We start from the raw sequence: 18,620 nt of genomic DNA, 5'->3' as shown, positions 1-18,620 counted from the left end.
TATGTTAAAAACATATATGCATTTTAATAAAGTTATTATACATAAATATTATACTATAAGGGCTATATTATACTATAGCTCCATATTATATTATACTATATTATACCACTTTATTAAAAATATCATAGCTACAAAAGAGTCAGCGTTAAGGAAAAAAAATGTATGGCTAGAAAGAGGAATAACTTAGTCTGGCTTCTCCCAAAGCAAAGCAGGAGACATCTCCTTATATTTAGTTAGTTAATGTGGGAATGTGTTCTAAGGATGCAAGTATACAGAGAATGGGATTAAAGAGCTAGCAGAGAAAACACCACCACATGGCGAGTTTTTGCATTAGTCCCTGAGAACACTGACAGAATGGATCTTCGCTCTCTCTGCCTGGAGAATGAAACCCAGTGGACACTGGCGCTCATTGGACATTGTTGCTCAAATGGGCATTCAAAGCCTTCCACTCCTGGGTTGTACATGCTGAGAGCAGAGCAAGTTCCATTGTGTTCCTTTCACCATTTCAGAGGCCCCACAGGGCAGAGAGCGAGAGGGATGCAGCAGAGGAGTTAGGCAATGTGCTGTCCAGAGACACCTGTGCAAGGCTGGAGCATCAAAGTGTACTTTACATAAAATTAGATGTGTAGGTCTTAAGTGTCCAAGAAGTGTTAACCGTTTCATGTATGGTCACTCTAAACTAGGTATGACTGTCATTACTATAACCCTACAAAGTTATATGAAGTCTCATTCTCATCACTTCTCCCCAATGTCAAGGTAACTACTTTCTGAATTCTATCAAATTAAATTGGGAACTTATTTTCACTTAAAATGCAATTAGTGTGATTTATAACAATGTAAATATATTAAAAATACATACACCATTGTATGGCTTCTTTTACTCAACATGATGCTTTTAAAATTCTTTCATGCTGTTATGTAGGTCATGCTGTTATGTATCTTGTATATTTCTTCGTATTGTTTTATTTGTTACCCAATTTTATTGTCAAGTAATATTTTTTGGAATATACGGCTATCTTTTTATCTATTTTCTCATTGATGGTACAGTGTTTTCCAGTTCTTAAGAATTATGAGTAAGGTTCCTACGAAGGTCCTTGTATGAGTCTTTTGGTGGACATATGTTTGCACTTCTTTGAGTAAATACCTGAAAATGGAATTGCTGGGTCATAGAGTAAATATTTACCACAACATTGCTGAGCAAATTTACATACAATGGTGCTATTTTATACGACTCCATTTGCTCTACATCCTTGTCAATTATCTTAGTGAATGCAGACTGCCAAGAAAAGACCATAGACTGGATAGCATAAACAAGAAACATTTATTTCTCATGGTTCTAGAGGCTGAGAAGTCCAAGATCAAGCTGCTGGCTGACTTAGTTTCTGGTGAGAGCTCTCTTCTTCGGTAGCACATGGACACTTTCTTGCTGTATCCTCATTGAGCAGAGAAAGAGAAAGAGAGAGAGAGAGAGAGAGAGAGAGAGAGATTATCTCACTCATGTTTTTTCTTTAATGGGCATAAATCTCATTCTTGAAGGACTCACCCTTATAACCTATTTATTTCCCAAAGGCTTCACCTCCAAATACCATCACATTGAGGGTTAGGACTTCAACATTTGTACTTTGGTAGATGCAATTTGTAGCATCAGTGTTTGCATATTATTTGCTTTGTTTTGTTTGTAATAATACCCATTCTAGTGGGTGCCTAATTCCAGGGTTAGTTTGCATTTTTCTAGAGAGTTATGGAGTCCAGCACCTTTGTAGGTTCTTATTGGTCATGTTTTATCTTTTGTGACATGTCTGCTCAATGCTTTCCATTTTCAATTGGGTTGTGTAGCTGTGTTCTATTGCTGCTGTAAGAAAGTATCACAAACTTAGTGGCTTACAACACAATTTTATTGTCTTACAGCATCTGCCACAGGTCTCACTAGGGCTGATATTGAAGTGTCACAAGGTTGCATTGCTCCCTGGAGGATTTAGGAGGAAATCCCTATCTTTGCTGTTTCCAGTTTCCGAATAATACTTGCATTCCTTTACTCATGGCCCCTTCCTTTATCTTCAAAGCCAGGAAAGTCACATCTTTCTAATCATTCCTTGTGGTCAAGGTCACATCTTTTTTTCTTTCTGAACTCAGCACCGACAGTATCTCTAATTGTAAGAGCACTTGTGATTAGATTGGACACACCCAGATAATCCAGAATAATTCCTTTATGTAGATATACTTGTAAATTCGTTTTGCCTTGGAAAGGGACATATTCACAGGTTCTAGAAATTAGGATGTGGGTACCTTTTTAGGGTTCATTATTCTGCCTATCAGGTCACTTGTTTTCTTATTGTTGAAATAAGCAATAAGAAAATTTTGGACACACACACACACAGAAGCATGCACGCACACTCACACACACTATTTTTCCTGGTCTGTAGTCCCTTTCGGGGAGTAGAAAATTTTAATTCTGATGAAGTCCCACTTGTCCTTTTGTTCTTTTATGTCTTTTTCATTTTTGTACTTTTTGCATCCTATAAAAACGTTTACTTCTTCTAATACTGTTAAGATATTTTTGTATGTTTTATTCTAGATGCTTCATTGTTCCAGCTTTATGGTTAGGTTTATGATCCTTCTTTAATTATATTTGTGTATGAAGTGATGTAGTGGTCATAGTTCTTATCTGGTTGTTCCAGCACCATTTGTTAGAAGATATCCCCACCAAATTGAATTGCTGCTATAGCTGTCATTTAGTTCTGTATGCCCATTAGGGCCTGTAGGTCTGCTACACTTCTCTGTGTCTACTGCCACCCCATACCACACTCATGATTACTGTAGCATTGCAAGTTTTGGAATCAGGCAAGAAAAGCCTTCAATTTTGTTCTTTTAAAATGGTTTTAGTTGGTGTATTTAGTAATGATTTAGTATTTATAGTTTACATTTTTATGTAAATTTTAGAATTAGCTTGTCAATTTCTACCACAATCATGCTGAATTTCTTGTTAGGGTTTCATTGGGTAAATCACAAAATGTGAGGAGAAAGGCTATATTGAAAATATGAAGTCTCCAGATCCATAGATATAGAATTTCTCTCCATTATTTAGGTCTCAGAGTAAATATACTTTCTTATTCACAAATTTGGGGAAACACTTGGAATACTTCACTATTATGAAGTTAGCTGTAGGTTTTGCAAAGATGTCCTGAATGGTCATTGCCGGGCTTTGTTTCACAGTTATCAAACCTCACAAAAATGAGTTGAGAAATTTTTTTCATTTCCTCCTAAAATTGGTATCATTTCTACCTTCTTTAAGATAGAAATAGAGATAATAATTTTTACATCTTTCTTCTTTCCTAGTAAACATACTTATAGCTGCTTACAGCTATTTCCTTTGAAGCATTGTTTTTTCTTATCACTCAGTAATTTTTGATGTTATATTTTCATATTCATTCAGTTTGAAATGTTTCAAATATCTCTTCTGATTTCTTAAACTGTTTAGAAGTAATTTTGCTTAATTTCCAACTATCTGGAAATCACTTGTGTCACTATTATACCATATTATATTATATGGAAATATACTGTGAACCATAAATATAATTTAAAAGTTTCAAACATCCGTATAAAAAATTCAGATGAAATAAATGAAATTAAACGTAGTGATATATTTTATTTAACTCAGTATGTCCAACATAAATCATTCCAACATCTAATCAATGTAAAATTAGATAAAAATACTTTACATCATATTTGTACTAAGACTTTGAAATTTGATATGCATTTTACCCTTATAACCTAGCTCAATTTGAGTGAGTCACATTTCACGTGCTGGATAGACACAGGCTATGGGTCACCTCATTAGACAGCATAGCCCTAGCAGGCTGATACTCTACTTTTTCCTGAGCGTCCCCATTTTAGGTCTAACTATGCTAACATACTTGATTTGGAAATGTTAAAAGAACAGGAAACTAACAAGTTATCTCTGCTAGGGGCTAGGCCTAGGTTTCTCTTATCTAATCCATGCCTCTACTTTTCCCAACAGAGGTAAAAACCGTTGCCTCTGTAGGTAATGGATTGATGAAAGTAGCATCTCCAGCTTACACAGGAAGTAGATGAAATCAGTGCCTCAGGAAGTTGAGCTTGGGCTCACCCATGGCATGCTGAGAATCCCCTGCGGGGGGTGGAATAGAAATAGTTCTCTTTATTATACAGAATAATTTAGCTTTTCTATGCCCCAAGCTGTACACCCAAATAATCCTCAAATGGGAAGTGGGGAAAACTGTCTCTTTGACACCACCCAACCTCTAACCAGAAGAAGTGGAATTAAATATGGCAAGCACTTCTTGTTAGTTTTGAATCATGCCTATGATCATTCTCTTAGCAGTCTCCTGGGTTTTGTTTTGCTTTGTTTTGTTTTGTTTTTGTTTTTGTTTTTGTTTTACCATCTACTTCCTAACATTTCTGCATAAATTGTATTGGTTCCTCTCTATTTTAAAATGATCATGCAGGCAGCCCCGGTGGCTCAGCGGTTTAGGGCCACCTTCAGCCTGATCAGGTATGATCCTGAAGACCCAGGATGGAGTCCCGTGTCAGGCTCCCTGCCTGGAACCTGCTTCTCCCTCTCCCTCTGCCTGTGTCTCTGCCTGTGTCTCTGTCTCTGTCACTGTCTCTCTCGCTCTCGCTCTCGCTCTGTCTCCCATGAATAAACAAATAAAATCTTTAAAAAAATAAAATAAGGTGACTATGCAATCATTTTTTGTAGTTAGAACCTATCTATTTATCTCTATATACATTCATTCATACATACATGTATGTATATATATATACCTACATATCTCTCTGTGTGTGTGTGTGTGTGTGTGTGTGTGTGTGTGTGTGTATAAAAGATTCTCAGACTCATTCACCTAAATATAGCCTTTCCAGATTTCAGGGTAATATTCTTTTCTTATGACAGCCCTGATCTTTAGCTGGAATTTATGCTTTTAGTTAGTTTGCAAAATTTCTAACTCTTGTAATGTATAATATAGACCTTATTTTTAGCACTAAGCCCCTTGTCTATATAAGAGGAAGGTCTCCATAAATGCCACTGCAGAAGTACTCTGCTCTTGAAACATGATGATACTTAACTGACCTTGCCTTATCATTTTCTTTTTTCAGGAATTCCAATAAAACAAAACAAAAAAGCCACCCAACCTCACAATCCTATTTATGAATGCCCCCATACTGTTGAGGTGCCACAGCTATCATATAACACAGTGCTTTGCAAACTTTACTGGCATCTGAATTACCTGAAGGACTTATTAAAACAGAAATTGCTGGACCATACCAACTTACAGTTTCTGATTCTATAGGTCCCATGTGGGGCACAATAATTTGCCTTTGTAACAAGATCTCAGGCATTGCTGATGCTGCTTGTTCAAGGATCCAACTTTGAGAATCATTGTTACCATGATGCTTCATTTCCTGCCTTTTCCTTTTCCCAGTCCTCCACAGATGAGAAAAATGTGCAATCATAATACTGCCCAGGGATTTCTGAGGAGCATTATTAATATCCCTCAGAACACTCTGCCCCAGAGGACAAAAGAAGGAAACACTGATCCATCAGCTCCTCTCTCCCACCAGCCAAAGTTGGCCCCATGGACATGAACAACCCTGACCTCGTAGATTGCCCATCCATGAATGCAGAAGGGTTGCTGGTTATTTCCTACCACATCTTAGAGAGGTCCCAGGGAAGGGAACAAGAGAAATACAGTGCTAGCCTGAGGTGAGGCTTTGTCTAGCTGCACCGTGTGAAGCTGGCGAGAGTCTGCATGAGACCAGTTGTAGCAACAAAGGCTGAAGGTATGAAGTGAAGGGGAGGGGTTTTGAGTGAGGAGCAAGTGTCCAGTACAGTGGCATTTGTGCAAGCAAGATTCTCTTGATTTTATTGTTAAATTTGAATTTCATTTTATAGGAATATTTCTAAAGAAATACCTTTCTGACATAGTTTATTGAGGCTTTCAACTGAAGAGAAATTTGTCACAAAAGAAGGAGATAACAAAAAATCTTACTTAAAGAAATTGATATGCTTAATTTGGAGGATTTTTAAAAGTCAGGAAAAGGAACACATGGAATTACTTTTAAATTCATTCAAAACTTCAAATGCATTTTTTAAATCTATAATACCCTGGTATAGAAATCAATAAATTTGGCTGGAGTGTGTATGAAAGGAAAATACTGAGTGAAGAAGATATAATTTTCCTCTTTTTTAAATAATTTTCAATATTCTAAAATTAAATTACTGGTGGATCCCTGGGTGGCTCAGTGGTTTAGCGCCTGCCTTTGGCCCAGGGCATGATCCTGGAGTCCCGGGATCGAGTCCTGCATCAGGCTCCCTGCATGGAGCCTGCTTCTCCTTTTGCCTTTGTCTCTGCCTCTCTCTCTCTCTCTCTCTGTGTGTGTGTCTCTCATGAATAAATAAATAAAATCTTTAAAAAATTAGATTACTAATAACCTTGGGAATCATGATTTATCTTTTTTCTGGTACATGGAAAATTTGATAATATTAGTCATAACTAGTTTTTTTTAATTTAATGGTTAAATACGATGATAATCCTAGGTGAAATATGTTTTGATATATTCACGCATTCTTTTATATATAGGTCCTTAATCAATGAATGTATTGGATAAAGGTTATGCTTATAATTGGAGAAAGTGCCAAAATAACTTCCCAAGACCTTTATTTTATAGATTTCTCAAACTTGAATGCTAAGATGAAAAAGAATTCAGTATGTACTGAGAGTTATAGCAACTCCTTAATATTGTAATAAAAAATTAGACCCTGATATTTGGGATAGGGGTATTACATTTTTTTCTGATGCCTAACATTATCGCTTGGTTTATTAAGCTGATGTTATGGGTCAACTATCAGTAGGATGTGAGATAAGAAGAACTATTCCTGTTTTAGTATTTTCTTTCCATATATCTACACTGTGAACTGATTCTGCAGAACCCAGAATCATGCTTAGTTCTTAAAAGGGGCTGCTACATACATCACTGTAGAGAAGATATATAGCTAGAGTTAGCTTACTTTTTTTCCCCCAAAGATTTTATTTTTAAGTAATGTCTATACCCAACACAAGGCTCGAACTTACGATCCTGAGGCTAAGAGTCACACACTCTACCAACTGAGGCAGTCAGGCACCTAAGCTTAGTGCTTTTTTTTTCCGAATATTTTACTTATTTATTCATGAGAGACACACACAGAGAGAGGCAGAGACACAGAGAGAGAGAGGCAGGCAGAGGTAAAAGCAGGTTCCCCACAAGGAGCCCGATGTGGGACTCGATTCTGGATCCCAGGATCATGCCCTGAGCTGAAGGCAAATGCTCAACCAATGAGCCACCTAGATGTCCCAGACTTAGTGTCTTGAATGATGTACTCACCTGGTTCCTAAGTATGCTCGATGTATAACCATTTTAGTGTATGCCTTCTAACCAGCTGGATAATTACATTGGACATTTACTATTTATTACCTTACAGATATTCACCAACCCTTTTTTATTATTCAAGTATAAGTAACCTACAGTGTTATAATAATTTCAGGCATACAATGTATAATTGAACAAGCCTATACATTGCTCAGTGCTCATCACAGTAAGTCCCCTTCACCTATTCCATCTCTCTCCCAATGCACCTCCCTTCTAGCAGCCACGAGTTTGTTCCCTATAACTAAGAGTCTGTTTTTGTTTCCACCAACTATTTTTAATAATGCTGGGCACCTGGCTCTGTGCTCAAACTATAAGAAAAGAATCAATATCTGTCCCTCTGAGAGCTCATTGCCCAGTGCAGGTGCCACACCCATTCACAGCTGACATTAGAATAATAATGTGAAGTAGAAGGCTGTGTGTGTGCACAGCAATTATGGAAGATTAGTAGAGGTTAAAGTCTAGTCTAGTAGGAGGGAAACAGGGACAATCAATGGGGAGTTGGGGGTAGTGCATAAGGTGGGAATGATTAGAGGACATGCAAGAGGATGAGAGGAGGAAAGGCCAGTGGGGAGCATTCCTAGGAGAGGTACATTTAGTATCACTGTGGAATAAACTGCCAGTGGTGAAGCTCTGCTGTGTTCTACAGTGGGAATCAGGAGGGACATCTGATTCGGTTGGAAGGTCCAAGAGAGGCTTTGGACCCTTGTCTAGGAGTGTGGACTTCATCCTGAGGGCAAGGAGCTTGTTGCTACATGTGAATATCACAAAGACTAATGTGTGTAGAGATCCAAATGCCCTATTCCAGGGTTCACACAAAGCACAATTTAGTGACCTTAGTCCTGCGGTCTGGTAGTGACAATGGCTAGCTCATTGACTTACGGTAGTCATTTCCCTTCTTTGTTCTCAGTTACCTTAGCTGTTCGAGATGGGCCACCCTACGTTTCAAGGCACTGTTGGAGATATTAAATAGAATAGCAGATGAAAGCAACTTCTAAGTATATTCACAGGACACACATGATTCATATCGTTTCCAGTTCTTAGAAGATGGATGTTTGACACACCAAAGCATCCCCCTCCCATGCAAATGATTCAGATGTTCATTTAACTGGATATAGTCTGTACCGGTGTCTAGGGAGTAAAGCAAGAGAGAATTGATGTAGGATGGACCAAATCTGAGGGTATAAAGGTCATTTTTGGGTATTGCTTTCTTTGTGCAGTTGAGTGAAGAAATCAGCATGCATTTCTCTTTGATGCTGCCTTTACTTATATATGTATATTACACATTCTCAGGAAACATCCACAACTTAGGACACATGATTCCAGGTTTACAGTTTCTTTGAGGAAGCTAAACTCTAAATGAACATTTGGAATGATCTGCATGAGACAAGAAGAAATGGGAAATTCCTGTATAGCGTTTGCACAAAATTACAACAAATTTTCCCTTCCCTTAGGCTTCTTGACTCCCTACCTATCACTCTTCATTACCCAAATTCCAACTTGCCATGCATTCATACTGGAGAAAGAAAGAGTTGGCAATCCCAGGGGTCACCCTCACCTTCCATCTTGTCCTGTCATCTGCGTGGAGAGCCATCACCCATGCAGGCCCTTGCTTATTTTGTGGCCCTGCACGAGGCACCAGGGGCCCAAACAAGTCACTTCCAAGTCACATGCATATGGTGCTGGGCAGCCTTCATGTGTTTCCATCTCCTCAACTTCTATCCTGTGTCCTCACCACACATGTGCAGCTCTTGGCTTCTCTTGAGTTTAATGAATGCTCTTAAACATCATGGGAAAGAGAAGAGTCAGGAAAAACTGGGTGCCCTACAAAATGTGCAGGCAAGGTAGACCTACCTCAGCCTGTGCTCCAGTGGAAACCACAGCACTATGGCCCCTCTATAGGTCCTTCCCACGCCCAGTAAAAATGAAAACAACATGGTAATAAATTAGCTGGAACTGTACTTCCCCAGGGTTCAGTGACAGCATGATAAATAACCCTTCACACGCACGATCTGGCTTTCCCTCTGCCAAGGTTTTCTGCTGTAAGATTTTCAGGCCTTAAGTCATGGTCATCAACACTTGATTAATACAGGGAGGGAAAGTTAAGATAACACTGGGGATATATTTCCTTGGACAATACAACATATTAACAGTAGAATATTAGATCTAAGTTAAGTATTTATTGATCATTATAAGGATGATCATTTATATATATAATTAGTAGTTGAAATGCTCAAACCTTTCTTGCAGAGTAGACATGTTTAAAAATCCTAGAGGCTCATCTTAGATTTGTTCATCTCTGATTTTTGAGGTTATATTTCCTAGTATTCTTATTTTTTTAATTTTGGTAAAGTAGGTGCTATAACCTTGCCACATTATTTTGGGCAGAATTTATTCCTCAGTACTTTTTCCATTTTCTATATAAATATATGGAATATATATATGCATATATATAAATTATGTATATAACACGATTGTGTTTTATAAATATTTATATCACATTCACTTAACCTCAATCCATCAAATAAATTCAGTTATATCTGTATAACTTTCACAGGGAAGGAATAACTTAGCATATAACTTTCCTAGCTAAACTACTATTGTCAGAAATAAATCTGTATTTACTGTCTGTATCCTAGTCATCTTTTTTTTTTTTTTTGGATGAAAAAAGGTAAGTCATAAACATCCCTTTGCCATTAATTATTGCAACAGGGAAAGTGAATGTTCAGGTAAATAACAATAAGGCTGATTTTTACTGATTAGCAAAGCTAGATAAGAGAGAGTAAAAGTCTTGTTTTTATTTTTTGAGGGATGGCTTGCATAATTATCTCCGGACACTGAACATAATCTAGTCACCATACATGCATTTCTTCCTTGTAGGACTTTTCATCTCTTAGGCCCTAAAAAGTATGAGTCCAGACTCTGATGATTCTATTTGGGCTGACTGTGTTTGCATATTTGTGTGAGCAGCTCTGCTGTGGTTTCTGCGGATCTATTTAAAGAGTGTAATAATAACAGCTATTATGTATTCAACACCTAATACACGGCAGCTACTATTTTAAGGGCTCTATGTTTTTTAACTTATTTAATTTTCAAAAGTCACCCTGTGCATAGATACTACTGTATCCTCTTTTTAAAATTGAGGGAACAGGAGCAAGTAATACGTCAGCTGAAACCATTCAGTAGGAAAGTGGCAGGACCAGAATTCAAAACCTGTAAGTCTGGATCAGGGGCTTTAGCTCCTAGCCAGTGCATTCTGCTCCACAAAGAAGAGGTTTGGCATCAGAGGCAGAGAAAACAGCATAATTATCTCAAATAGCTTTTCCCTTCAAATATATTTTCTTTATTTCTCAAAGCTGAGTATAACTGGATTTCATGGAACTCTTGTAAATCCTCCTCAAGGAGATATCCTTCTTATTAAATTCACCACATTTCCATCACTCCTTTACTATGCTCATTCCACTTCACTTGAATACAAAATCAAATTAAAATTGGACAGATCCGAATGATCATAAAACTTGCCACAGTACATCAAGCTTTATTAACATGGAAACACACTGCTGTTGAATATTGAAAATTTATTTGGTGTAAGACATGACCAGTGAAGGGGAGTTTAGTATAACAAATGACCAGTGAAGGGGAGCAGGATGTATGTTTATTTATTTTGCAAAAATAAACAAACAAACAAAAGTTCACCAGATAGGAACCATGGTTTCTTCATCTTTAGAACCCTAGGACCCAGTTCCAAGTATGATACAAGACAGGCACTCATTAAATATTTGTTATATCACATATGCCTAATTGACTCTGACATACTCATCAAAATATGTTATTTCATAATTTGGATCATAGGAGATTTACCTTGGAATAAATAATCAAAGTTTTAGAAAGACTTTGGTTATAAATAACAACAAATAATTCTTGTTCTATTGAAAATAAGAATTTATTGAAAAGGACACATGGAACTCAAGGTCAAAAATATGAAACTGGGTTTTACCAGGCACTGGAAACAAACCATAGGGGCTCCAGGAAGCCAGCTGATTCTCCCTTTCTGGTCCCATGTTCTGTTCCTGCATTCATTCACTCTTGTCTTCAGTGATGGGTCTATGCCTTTCCACTAATTCATAGACATGATAGAAAGCAGTGACTCCAGCCTGATTCCCACATCATCCTGGCATTGGGGCCACCAGCTAAGTGAGTTAGCACTCCCTGTTCCAAGCCTGACTTCCTGGGAGTCAGAGCTCAGTTGGTCTCACATGGGCCAGACATCTATCTGGGGGCTGCCTGGTTTACTGCCATTCAGCAGAGACCATGGAAGACAAGTCCTGAGAAAGTGAGGGCAGGCAGCTGCTCCAAAAAAGAGAAGCATGAGGGTGGGGCGATCATAACTCCTAAAGGAAACATGACCAATTTTTAACACCTTTGCAGCCACCTTGACTAAAGCCATAAAAATGATGTCATTTTGCAAGGGAATATAATTCTATCTTCATATATAACTTTTATGTTTTTACATTCATAAAGTGGTATCTACATAATATCAACCTCTCTAAGAAGTTTAGGGAGAACAAAATCAATGAAATATTTATTTGGAAAACAAATATTCCAAATTCAGTGCTGGCATCAGTTAATCCATTTGAAACAGAATAAATAGAAAACATCAAAACACTTTGGTCATTCAGGCTCCACTTCAGGTGTCTTTATTCAATCATGTGAAGAAGTTAACACAAATACTAAATCAAAATGCATCCTTATTGTAATATGGGGTCCCATGTGGGACTTCGTGCTCAGCGTGGAGTCTGCTTGAGATTCTCTTTCTCCATCTCCCTCTGCCTCTACCCCTGCCCACTCTTTCTCTCTCCAAAATAAATAAATTAGGGACGCCTGGGTGGCTCAGCAGTTGAGCAGTTGCCTTTGGCTCAGGGCATGATTCCTGTCCAGGGATCAAGTCCTGCATCAGGCTCCCTGCGGAGAGCCTGCTTTTCCCTCTGCCTATGTCTCTGCCTCGCTCTGTGTGTCTCATGAATGAATAAATAAAATCTTTAAAAATTAATTAATCTCTTTTAAATAGCAACTTTTTAATCTATACTTTACTTTTAATAAAACTGGAGTTATGAGGATATAGCTAGCTAAATATTGCTTTTGTCATTCTATTTACTTTGAAAGAAATACCCTTTATTCTGTGATCATGTCCATTCTGCGTTTTTTATGTTAAAATGGACAAACTGCTAGTTTTGTCTTTTAGCATCACTACTTGGCAAATTAAAATATTGAAGTATTAAGTAGGTGCCAACAATATCACTTTTGTTTAATTTACTTGTTAATGAAAAAAATACTCCTTTGTACTAAAAACACAGATACGATAAGGATCTTAACACAAATCAGAAAATAGAAAAGGAGTAATTGCAGAAAAACGTCAGAAGGAAAAGCAAAATTTGCAATTATGACAACTGAGAATATTTTGGAACCCCAAGTTTTGCAGAAGTTGAGTCACAAGAAATGAATTCCTCTCACGTTCTCATTGCCACGTGTTGTGGTAGGCAGGAAAATAAGACACTAGGGCCCTAGTTCTGTGTCCTGTTACCTTACATGGCAAAAGAGACTTCGCAGTTATTACGATTAAGGATTTTGAGATGGGGATTGCCTGGCTGGGCTCAAACTAATTGCAAGTCCTTAAAAGCAGGGAACCTTCCCCAGCTGCAGAAAACCAGAGTAATGGCAGAGTAAGAATTGAACACTTTAGGGCACCTGAGTGGCTCAGTCAGTTAAGCGTCTGCCTTCGGCTCAGGTCATGATCTCAGGGTCCTGGGATCCAGGCCCCTGTCGGGCTCCCTGCTCAGTGGGGAGTTTGCTTCTCCTTTGCCTCTGCCCAACTTCACTCTCAGGGTTACCATGTTTTATTTCTTTGCTGGACCTCCCTATTTGTTGGTATATTTCCAGCTTCAGGTAGCTGTTTTTGTGTAAGGTCACCTAGTTTTCATGCTGAGTGATCAGAAGGAAACACAACTACGGGCTTTACTGTGTGCGGACTGAATCTCTACTGTGTGGGGACCAATCAAGGACTTCAGAAGAAGTGATGTGATTGGTCCGAAGCATGGCTGTTCATTTGTTATGATATCGTGATGGGTGGGCTGAAGAGGGGGCCGCTAAGCGTGTACTCTTTGCCATTACTCATATGTGGTCCTTGAAACTGGAATGTATCGTTTGGGCACTTGTGTTGTTTAAACCTGCTCAACTGAAATCTGTGCAAACCACACCAGGCAAAGCAAGGGCTGTCGAAACTGGGATTGAGTACATAAGGAGATGGAATAATGAAAACTATCAGTTTTGAAAAAGCCTTGAGGGAGAGAAGGAATGAATTTTTAAAATAATAATAAGGCTTAAAAAAACCACATTAAACAAAGTAAAAATGCTACTGAATGCATATAGATAATTCCATGCAATATGGGATTAAGAAGTACTAGCACATGGGATATGATATAAAAGAAATATCCCTCTCATCTTGAATAGAAGTGACAAAAGAAGACCCCTAAAGAAATCAGTATGGTCGACTACAGAGAAAGGGTTGGGGGAAAGCCAGCCAGGATATGCACATGGGACATAAAGACAGTTTTATAAAGGCAAAACATGCTAGGATTTTTTTCCCATAAAGCCCTTGAATTATGATAAATGTGAGTGCTATGTATGTATATTTGGAAAACCAACTGTGCCTTCTGCTTTAGTTGCCTTTTTTGCACCAATAATTTCTTAAACAATATTCTATTTCTACAGCATAGCTCTGTCACTGTAGTGTAGCCAAGCTTTTCTTTGACAAATCAAGTACTAAATAATTCATTGGTGCTCTGAGGGGAAAAATATCCACAGCATACTGCTACAGAAAGTTTCCCTTCCTCATAAACAGAACAGCTTAGCGCAGATATGCAGAAGCACGTCCTCTCCGTGTGTAAGCACCTTGGAAATGAATCAGGATGGAATGTATGCATTAGGAAGGAGCTGGGCCCACTGGTCAGCAGTCTGTTCATCTTATTAATTCATCTTTGCTGCCATTGTTCTTTAACTGGGGTTAATGGCATTATATTGGCTTAATTAGCTGGGCATAAAATAAAATTCTTTCATTAAAGAAATGTGGTTTTTAAGTAAGAACCAATAATCCTTTACGGGGTTTGTTTTATGTATTCTCAATCCCTTTATTTCAGAGAGTTTCCTTATATATTCTTAAAAGATACAGAGGACTGTAGACCAGTAGGGAGAGAACACATGTGCTTGAATAAGAAAATGTTGATACAGAATGATTGCTAATGGCTATTTGCAAGGATTCAAATATATTAGACATGGGAATGCATAGTAAGGATATGGCTATCACGTCAATCACTAATGAGGACATGAAAAAGGTAAAACAGTTTTTAGAAAAATATTACGTTTCCTCAAAATCTAAAGAATGGAGCCAATGAAATTTGATTCTATTTTAAAAGAAACATCAATGTTTTTGCTAGATAAATGCGTATATCTTTCTCTCCCATTTGTGAGGTACAAAATGAGTTGAAGAAATAATGTACACCATCATAAGATATTTATGCTGCATATCTCCGGGGGTCTTGAAGTGCTTGACAAAACTCATACCATTAATTCTTTCTCTATCCCTGTGAGATAGGAAGCCAGCAGACATTATTAGACAATAATATAACTAATGTGCATATGTGGAAGCAGGCGGGCTGGTGAGTCTTCAGAGGAGCCTGGATCAGCTGCTCTTCTGCCTTTGGGGGAAGAAGAATGGCTGCAGGGAAACTGTGCACTTTCCCAAATCTGCTATCCCTTCCCCTGCACTGGGATTTCTTTTGCCTCCAGTTTTTTAATAACTAAATTTATTTAAGTAACTCCCTAAACTGAATACAAACTGAGTCGTCAAGGAAGTGAACTTTCTCTGTCTCTTTTTACTTGCTTTCTCCCCACCTTCCGATAGCAGATTGTCCTGTAGCTTGAGTTTCTTTGTCCATAACCAGTTTCCCAATGATGACTTTCACTCAATTGTACATCTCGGGCTCCATCTCCACTGGTTCAAAAGGAAATCAGGGCCTTCTTAATTTTATCTCCACCATTTCTGCAAATCCACACAAGTTGGCCCCCCCTTAAACATTAATTCCTTACAAATTCAAGTCCCTTCAAAATTCCATTAAAGAACTCTCCTTAAGATCCTCTACATTGACATCACTTCTCTTTCCCCAATGGGCTGTAGAAGTTTGGCTGTAACAAAGGAGCATCTGCGTATATAACAAATTTGAAATCATCCTTGCCCTGTGCTATATTCAGAATCATCCCTGCCCTGACTTTGGCCTTTGAAGGATAGTGGCGTTATCGTAACAACCAAATATCTGTGATAATAATAGTGTTACATTTACCATGGGTTTTGTAACGTACTAAACACTTTACATTCACTGCCACATAAAATACTTATGAGGCTGGTATTTTGGTTATATGCATTTTCCAGTTTAAAGAGTCTTTAAACTCTGATTTTAAATCATCCTTAATTGCAGGTGTGGACTAGAACTCAAACCCATGATTCTTTCCTACGAGTTATATGTTCTGAACCACTAAATTCTAATGCTGCTAAAAATTGCATTTGCCAGCCAATGTTAAGCTATACATTTTTATTATTAATAAATAATTTCAAGAGGGCAAGAGGGAGATTCAAAATTGAGGTGTTAGGATTAGTTAAGTAATATGCCAATTTTCTTATAGTTTTTCTTTTTCTATCTTCACAAAAATATGTATTTTGTGCTATAGCAGAATGAACTAGACTTATGTTTCACAGCTATGTAGCTGCTGCCATATATTGCTGATAGCGCTATCATATTTCCAACAAATATATTTGCTCTCCACCCCACCTGCAACTTGAAACCTTGTATTATTAGAAACAGGTTTTACTCCATCATGATGTGTATGAGATGACAGAAGGGCACATAATGAATAAGTAGAAGTAGGAATATGACCTCAACTTCCTGACATTTTGAAGAGGACATAATATGTCCCTATTGCTTTCCTATCAAGAAAAGAACACCAGATTTGTGTGGTAGCTGTTTCAGCAATGCAATGCATATGGCAGCAGGTATTGCTTGTTCTTTTCTTTCAGTACTGAAGTTGAGGTTTTCGGTAAAATATGAACATAATATTATCATTATGTCAGAAGAAATAATGTATTTGGTATCAAGGTTTCTCTCACCACTTAAGTAGTATATAGAATGTAAGCCTGGTGAATTTTGACTGTGCCCTGTAATTTATTTAAATATGCTTTCACTCTCCTGGAAGTCTTAGGGGATTATTTTCAGAATTATTGTTTTGCAATGTACAGGTAATGTTGGGGTATTAAGAATTCTTCTTTTACAGCTTCATACCAGTTTAATTGGTATGAATTAAACATAACAATAATATGAATGATCACAGACCTCCTGGGTCTCAGCTTCCAGTGGTACTTTATAAAAAAAAAAATCAAATGACATGGACTAAATAAAAGAGATGGGTAAAGTGGGTTGAACGGTGTTCATCAAAATATCCACAGCCATTGATTCAAACATGATGATGTAGCCCAAACCAGAAGATATTTACTAATTTCCCTTTGGCTCCTATTTTTATGTTCTTCTGAATTTTATTGAAAAGATGAATCTGTGCATTGCTGATTCTTTTTGACTATATTTACCTCAACTACATTTTTTTATTTATAATTTCTAAGTGCTCATTTTGTGTAGAGGGAAAGCAAGTGCCTAAAAATATGATTTTATATATTAAAATCCATAATTTTCATTTTACAAGATTCCTTTCCTTTTTAAGGCTGAATAATATTCCATTGTATGTATATGCCACAATGTTTTTTTTTTAATTCATTTATCCATTGATGGACATTAAGTTGTTTCCACATTTTGACTGTTGTGAATAGTGCTGGAATGATCATGCAAATGTTAATATGTCTTTGAAATCCTTATCTCAAAAAAGAGGGAAATCTTGCAATATGCAATATTGTGGATGAACCTGGAAGCCACTATGCTAAAGGAAATAAGCCAGTAACTAAATGGCAAATGCTGCATGATTCCACTTACAGGAAGTAATGGTAATCAAATATATGGTATCAAAATATGATATCAAGTAATGGTATCAAAAATAAACTCATGGGAGCAAAGAAAAGGACTTTGGTTGCCAGGGGTTAGGACAGGAAGGAAAACAGGGAGTTGCTAATCAATGGGTATACAATTTTAGCCATGTGGAAAAATAAATTTTAGAGATCTTCTGTATAACACTGCACCTATATATAATAACACTTTGTAAGTATTAGAAACTTGAAAATCTGTTAAGAGGATATGTCTCATCTAAACTGCTCTTACGACAGTGAACTAAAATAAAAAGATTTTTCTAATGTAATAAAGAAGAGCAGGCTAAGGAGTAGACTAATCTACTAATTCCTAACCAATGCTACTTACTAATGAGTGATCATATATGAAAGTAAATAATAAAGTATGACTGATATTATCTAAAGTTTATTCAAGTAATATTTACTTGTCAGTTATTATGTGTTCAATTCATTGTAAGCCTCTGGAAATATAAAGTTGAAAAATTACAGTCATTGGTTCAAGAAGTTTAAGTTGATACACAAATCACCATAGATAGAGAAAGGACTAAGTCACCAATTATGCTTGGGATGGAGTCAGGGAAAGATAACAGTTGTTGACAACTGAGTCGTAAAAAGTGAAAAATGGCATGAGATGAAAAAATAGATTCCTAGACTGACTAAAAATACTTTCAAAGTATTTTTAAATGAAGATACGGCATGATTCAGGGTCTTCAGATGTTTTAGTGTGACTAGGACAAATGTAACCAGGACAGGAAGGAGTGAGGTGGGGGTAGTGAAGCCTAAACTCCTAGGTGATAAAGCTGATGGGAACATGCTAGATCTTTGTTCTAGAAGGCAGGCTAAAGAATTTAATGCTGATTCTGTGGCAATCAAAAGGCACCAAAAAAGAGCGCCTTTTGGAATGCTTGTGGCTCATGGTTGAGCATCTATCTTCAGCTCAGGTCATGATCCTGGAGTCCTGGGATCGAGTCCCACATCAGGATTCCTGCAGGGAGCCTGCTTCTCCTTCTGCCTATGTCTCTGCCTCTCTCTGTGTCTCTAATGAATAAATAAATAAAATATTTTT

Source organism: Vulpes vulpes, chromosome 12 (genome assembly GCF_048418805.1).
Source record: "Vulpes vulpes isolate BD-2025 chromosome 12, VulVul3, whole genome shotgun sequence".
In the NCBI taxonomy this organism is placed as follows: Eukaryota; Metazoa; Chordata; class Mammalia; order Carnivora; family Canidae; genus Vulpes; species Vulpes vulpes.
This window is presented reverse-complemented; position numbering follows the sequence as displayed.